General features: G+C 37.4%; 1 protein-coding gene across 1 annotated transcript in view; it reads right to left on the reverse strand.

Annotated features, from left to right (window-relative positions):
• The window catches only part of LOC144980693 (uncharacterized), a 36,605-nt gene extending 29,473 nt beyond the window's left edge, over nucleotides 1-7,132 (reverse strand). The window contains 1 exon segment of the mRNA XM_078928377.1: nucleotides 7,038-7,132. The gene's annotated coding sequence lies outside the window, so the exon portion shown is untranslated.
• Nucleotides 7,133-7,665: the final 533 nt, after the last annotated feature.

Here is a 7,665-nt window from a genome sequence, read left to right on the forward strand (position 1 = left end):
AGATTTGATTATTTCGGACCTGGTAATACAGCATATAACTTGAAAAAACAGGCTGGTATTTGCCCACCCTGCCCATTATTACCAGCCGTCCCTGACTATATGTGTGTATTTATGTGTATTATGTGGTAATATGTGTATGTATGCTTGCATATGTATACATGTGTGTGTATATATGTAAATGTGTGAACGTGTACACACACACACACACACACACACACATATATATATGTGTGTGTATGTGTGTGTGTGTATTTATTGATTTTTTTACTTATTATATGTTATTGCCATTGTGAAGGGCTATTGAACATTGTAAATGGACAATGGCGCTATATATATTTCCCATTACATTACATTACATTACATCATAAGGTGGCATAACTATTTTAGTAGCAGGATGTGTAGGCAGATTCTAAGAATTACGGGCGTAAAAGAGCGAGGATGGATGATCTTTTTGATGACCAGCATATCATTATATTTAGACTAGAAAATAAGATGCCATCATTCTGTTGACATCAGAAGATAAATTACACAAGGTATATATTCAGTCCTCACGTAGAGTAATTTACCACTTCCTGTGAGATTGGAACCAGTTTTTGACACATATTATTATATTTAGACTAGAAAATAAGTTGCCATCATTCTGACACCAGAAGAGAAATTACACAAGGTATATATTCAGTCCTCATGTAGAGTTTACACTCGCAGTGAGATTGGAACCACTTTTGAACCAACATATTATTATATTTAGACTAGAAAATAAGATGCCATCATTTCTGACACCAGAAGATAAATTACACAAGGTATATATTCAGTCCTCACGTAGAGCAGTTTTACACTTCCAGTGAGATTGGAACCAGTTTTGACACCACACATATTATTATATTTAGACTAGAAAATAAGATGCCATCATTCTGACACCAGAAGATAAATTACACAAGGTATATATTCAGTCCTCATGTAGAGTAGTTTTACACTTCCAGTGAGATTGGAACCAGTTTTGACACCACACATATATTATATTTAGACTAGAAAATAAGATGCCATCATTCTGACACCAGAAGATAAATTACACAAGGTATATATTCAGTCCTCATGTAGAGTAGTTTTACACTTCCAGTGAGATTGGAACCAGTTTTTGACACCACACATATTATTATATTTAGACTAGAAAATAAGATGCCATCATTCTGACACCATAAGATAAATTACACAAGGTATATATTCAGTCCTCACGTAGAGTAGTTTTACACTTCCAGTGAGATTGGAACCAGTTTTTGACACCACACATATTATTATATTTAGACTAAAATAAGATGCCATCATTCTGACACCAGAAGATAAATTACACACGGTATATATTCAGTCCTCGGTAGAGTAGTTTTACACTTCCAGTGAGATTGGAACCAGCTTTTGACACCACACATATTATTATATTTAGACTAGAAAATAAGATGCCATCATTCTGACACCAAAGAAAATTACACAAGGTATATATTCAGTCCTCACGTAGAGTAGTTTTACACTTCCAGTGAGATTGGAACCAGTTTTGACACCACACTATCATTTATTTAGTCTACAACATAAGATGCATCATTTGACACCGTAAGATAATTTACACAAGGTATATATCAGCCTCGTAGAGTAGTTTTACACTTCCAGGAGATTGGACCATTTTTTGACACCACAATATTATTACTATTTAGACTAGAAAATAAGATGCATCATTCTGTACATCAGAATGATTACACAATGTATATATTCAGTCTCACGTAGAGTAGTTACACTTCCCTTTAGATTGGAACCGGAAGCACCACATTTTATTCTATTTGATTTACAACCATAATATTGATCATTACGACACAAAGGTGGGGAGTGCCAAGTGGGATAATGCATTGCTATGTTCCCACCAAACGTTTGGATCCAAAACAAAATAGATTATTTCCTGAGCAAGATTATCTAACCCCATCATATCATCACTTGACTATACATCGTGATTATCTAGTTGCTATCAACATCTTTTATGATGAATTATTCTATCAATCCTTCATGTCTATTATTCCTAGCACGATTCTTATCATTTCTGATCGTGAGTGACATCTAATCTTTATTATATATCTTATTTCTTTACACACCAATCGCAGTCTATTTAATCTAACTAGAGTCATGTCGTAACAGAGATGTCGTTGGTGTGAGATGTCATTAATCCTTATTATGCAATGGCTATTCCTCAAAAACAGTGTTTGATCCAGAAAAAAAAAATTCCAGATTATCTACCTCATCATCATCTATCTATCTATCTATCTATCTATCTATCTATCTATCTATCATCTATCTATCTATCTATTATCTACCTCTATCATCTCTCTATCAGTCTATCTATCTATCTATCTATCTATCTATCTATCTATCTATCTATCTATCTATTTATCTATCTATCTATTTATCTATTTATCTAGCTATTCATCCATCCATCTATCTATATTCTATCAATCTATGAATCTCTCTATCAGTCTATCTATCTATCTATCTATCTATCTATCTATCTATCTGTCTATCTATTCATATATCTATCTATCTATCTATTCACCCATCTATCTATCTATCTATCTATCTATCTATCTATCTATCTATCTATCTAATCCATCTATCTCTCTACTCATCCATCCATCTATCTATCTATCTATCTATTCATCCATCCATCTATCTATCTATCTATCTATCCATCTATCTATCTATCTATCTGTCGTGTCAACACCAGGCAAGCATGCATCCATCCATACCCTTTTAACTTCTTTAATAACTTACTCGAGCTTTTATATAGCGCAATATCCACTAAAGGTGCTCAAAGCGCTAACAAGGGGTCCTTAGCTTACATCAACACTTAACACGTAGGACGAGACATGACGCCTGTAAGGCGATATTACCATTTTTCGGACAGAGACAACGCTCTCAATGTCCAAGATTCCTTTTGAGAACATGTTGCAATGAGAATAGCAAGGTTGCCAATTTTCCGTATATTTACGGAATTCCGTATGTTAAAACACCTCAGTATATTTCTATTCACCTGCTGAATGGAAAAAGAAGCAGGTAGATAATGTCTTTTTACTGGAGCTCAGTGCTCAGACAGTGGTCAGTCAATAAGTTCAGTAAATTTTTGCCTCCTGAATGGAAGTGATCTATATTAACTTTCCACATGCTCGAGGTCATTGGTCACATTGCAAAATGTGCTCAAAGTGACCCACATAGTGAAAAGTGCTCACAGCTTTCGAAATATCAAACATCAACGTTTGGCCATTTTGTTCTGTTTGACACATGTGTATGTTTACAACTTTCATAAACAAAGCAGCGTGTTGACATTTTTAAAGAAATATCCAATCGTTGTACAGCAATAAATCATGTGATTGATGACTTGGTTGGACGAAAACCTGAATATAGATCGCTCCTATTGGAAACCTGCAAGTGAGTTAAAGAGCCTTTTCTAAGGACTCAACTATGCGCCGAGCGAGGCTCGAACCCAGGATCGTTCGATCTGAAAGCGAGTTAATCACACCACAAAACCAAGACGTATAGCCTTTGACCATAAATCCCCGGCATCATCAATAAATGAAAACCCAGGACAATAAATCAATCAATAAAGTCAAAAAGCCTCTTTATATAATATCCATTACCTTGATGACAATTATATCCACGCGAGAGCACACGTGAATCAATGAGAAATCTATACACACGTCACGTACTTTGTAAACATAAACACGTTTTTAAAAGTTTGGCCAAAAAATCCGGTCTTCAAATTAAACATTGCTCAATTGAAATGATCCTCATCTGAATCACACCTCTCAAACCTGGGACTTGGCGAAGTCTTAGGTTTGAGAGTTTTTTGTTTTATTTTATCAAGACGAGGGTCTTTTAATCCAATGATATTTGAAGAAAATTTATTTTTTTATGGCCAAATTTGAAATAACGTGTTTTTCCAGAGTAAGACAATATGGCATGAAATGGATATAGTTTGAATAGCGAGGAAAAGACTGGAAAAGCTTTTAGTCTATATTTATTATAGTCTAGTCTAGATCTAGACATTATTGAAACGGCCCGGGCAAACAGGAAGGCGTATAGATAGAATGCGCTTGGCCAAGGAGTTCACAACATTGCCATCCGGAAGTATAACGGACCAACACACAAACTCTGTGTAACCATGAACTTTTATAGTCTGGTTAATACAGTTTAGTAAGAACAACTCACAAACGCGGATGGCAAAACCAATAACAAAGGCCTGAGTGACGTCATATGCATACTATCTATAGATAGTTAGAAGATGACGTCACTCGGGTCTTTGTTATTGCTTTTTGCCATCCGCGTTTATGAGTAATCCTCACTGAACTGTATTAACCTGACTATAAACGTTCATGGATACACACAGTTTTGTGTGTTGGTCCGTTATACTTCCGGATGGCAATGTTATGAGCTTCTTAGCCAAGCGCATACTATCTGTTTAGGTAAAATACTCAAAACATTCACCAGCCTAACTTCACATAACAACATATAAAACTGTGTGTAATCTTAATCGTTTATAGTCTGATTGATAGAATTTAGTGAGAACTTATCACTAACATGCTGTCTAAAAAATAGCTGAGTGACGTCATCTTCGTTCCTTCTATATATAGTATGCGCTTGGCTAAGAAGCTCACAACATTGCCATCCGGGAGTATAATGGACCTACACACAAAACCTATGTGTAACCTTGAACTTTTATAGATAGTTCGAAGATGCGTCACTCAGGTCTTTGTTATTGTTTTTTGCCATCCGCGTTTATGAGTAATGCTCACTGAACTGTATTAACCCGACTATAAACGTTCATGGATACAAACAGTTTTGTGTGATGGTCCGTTATACTTCGGGATGGCAATGTTATGAGCTTCTTAGCCAAGCGCATACTATCAGGCCTTTGTTATTGTTTTTGCCATCCGCGTTTATGAGTTGTTCTCACTAAACTGTATTAACCAGACTATAAAAGTTCATGGTTACACAGAGTTTGTGTGTTCGTCCGTTATACTTCCGGATGGCAATGTTGTGAACTCCTTGGCCAAGCGCATTCTATCTATAGATAGTATGCACTTGGCTAAGAAGCTCATAACATTGCCATCCGGAAGTATAACGGACCAACACACAAAACTGTGTGTATCCATGAACGTTTATAGTCGGGTTAATACAGTTCAGTGAGCATTACTCATAAACGCGGATGGCAACAAACAATTACAAAGACCTGAGTGACGTCATCTTCGAGCTATCTATATTTTCACGTCATTTTTAGGTTAGTGCACCGTCAGTGAGTTGTCCCGTGGCCTTCGTAAAGTTATGACCTGATACTGACCAAAAAATGACGTCAAAATGCCAGTCTTTTGCCACAAAAGAAAACAAATCGTGAGTTGTATTCAATAGTTCAATCAATGAAATGACTTGTTTTCATGAGCTCTACTAACGACAACTCACTAGGCGGTGCAAAAACTAAATAATGACGTCTAACTGCCAGTCTTTTTGGATTTCAGTATCAGGCTATAATATAACGATGGCGACGGTTGTCCTTGGTAGTGTTGAAAGAAACAAATGGTACCATTGGTTGAACTATTGAATACAACTCATGATTTGTTTTCTTGGTTGGTCAGAGACAAATCGTTTGATGTATTGTTTTGGCCAGTCTCAGACTATGAGTTTACGAAGGTTACGGTCAGGCTATGAGTTTACGAAGGCTACGGTCAGGTTATGATTTTAAGAAGGCTATGGTTAGGCTATGCGTTTACAAAGGTTACGGTCAGGCTATGAGTTTACGAAGGCTACGGTCAGGCTATGAGTTTACGTAGGTTACGGTCAGGCTATGAGTTTACAAAGGCTACGGTCAGGCTATGAGTTTACGAATGCTACAGTCAGGCTATGAGTTTACAAAGGTTACGGTCAGGCTATGCGTTTACGAATGCTACGGTCAGGCTATGAGTTTACGAATGCTACAGTCAGGCTATGAGTTTACGAAGGCTACAGTCAGGCTATGAGTTTACGAATGCTACAGTCAGGCTATGAGTTTACAAAGGTTACGGTCAGGCTATAAGTTTACGAAGGTTACAGTCAGGCTATGAGTTTACGAAGGCTATGGCCAGGCTATGAGTTTACGAAGGCTACGGTCAGGCTATGAGTTTACGAAGGCTACGTTCAGGCTATGAGTTTACGAAGGCTACGGTCAGGCTATGAGTTTACGAAGGTTACGGTCAGGCTATGAGTTTACGAAGGCTACGGTCAGGCTATGAGTTTACAAAGGCTACAGTCAGGCTATGAGTTTACGAAGGTTACGGTCAGGCTATGGGTTTACGAAGGTTATAGTCAGGCTATGAGTTTACGAAGGCTACGGTCAGGCTATGAGTTTACGAAGGTTACGGTCAGGCTATGAGTTTACGAAGGTTATAGTCAGGCTATGAGTTTACGAAGGTTACGGTCAGGCTATGAGTTTACCAAGGCTGCGAACTGTCTGATTGGGCTGATTGTGGTCTATTGGTATGACACTCGCTTTCAGATCGGGAGATTCTGGGTTCGAGTCCTACTCTGAGCGGTGCATAGCTGAGTTCTTGAAAAAAGCTCTTTACTCACATTCTCTCATCGTACTCAGGTTTAAATGAGTACTTGACACTTTTACAATGTTTTCTCAGTCTGAAAAAAAATATTTGTAATATCGCCTAACAGGTGTGATGTATCGTTCACACACCTGTAAAGGGCTTTAGAATAGTGTTAAGAGGATATTGCGCTATATAAAAGCTCAAACTTTCAAAACAGTTTTGAAGAATTTAATCGCTCGTCTAAGTAATCTGTTTCTGTTCCCTGTTTTGACTGGATTGTAATAGAACATTTGCAGTGATAGGACCCGAGGGGCCCTCTGCAAATACTTAGCGATTGAAGATTGAAGATTGAAGAATTTATTTTTATCGCATGCTTAGAAGACTAGACTTGTCATTTTTCTGGGGATTTTTGTGTGTGCAAAGAATAATGAAAAGACCTACCTGTCTTCTAGAAAACTCTCCGGGTCATATCCTGTTTGTGTCAGAAATTAATGACAAAATACCAAACACACAAAATAAATGTTGTCCTTACAACCATGAAACACGACAAGAGACAAAACTGATATAAAAGGTATGTGTGTGTGTGTGTGTGTGTGTGTGTGTGTGTGTGTGTTGGTAGGTACCTACCTATCCCACGGGTACCGTAACCCGTCTTTTTTCGATATGTCACACACAGCCTCGAGAAAACCTCTCATTCTGTCCCTCTCTGCCTTATGCGACTTTTACAAAACAAACAGTGTTTATTTGGTGCTAGAATGTTCTATGTGCCGTGTGGACTGACGGTGTTGGTACTAACGATAGAGTGAAAATGGAGAGGCTTCGTGTGGGAACAATACTACAAACAATGGATGTTTCGGGTACAAACCCTTCGTCAGCACAACAATACACAAATTAACGTGGAAAAAAAAATTGCAAAATAGCTAACTTGCATCGTCCCTACTCAATGTTTCATTCATCCTCCAACCACCATTGAGTACAGGCGATACAAGTTATTTTGCATTTTATCTTATTTGTTTTAATTTGTGTTAATTAATTTGTGTATTGTTGTGCTGATGAAGGGTTTGTACCC

This window comes from Berghia stephanieae, chromosome 10, assembly GCF_034508935.2.
Source record: "Berghia stephanieae isolate SIO BIC M18660-M18661 chromosome 10, UCSD_Bste_1.3, whole genome shotgun sequence".
Lineage (NCBI taxonomy): Eukaryota > Metazoa > Mollusca > Gastropoda > Nudibranchia > Aeolidiidae > Berghia > Berghia stephanieae.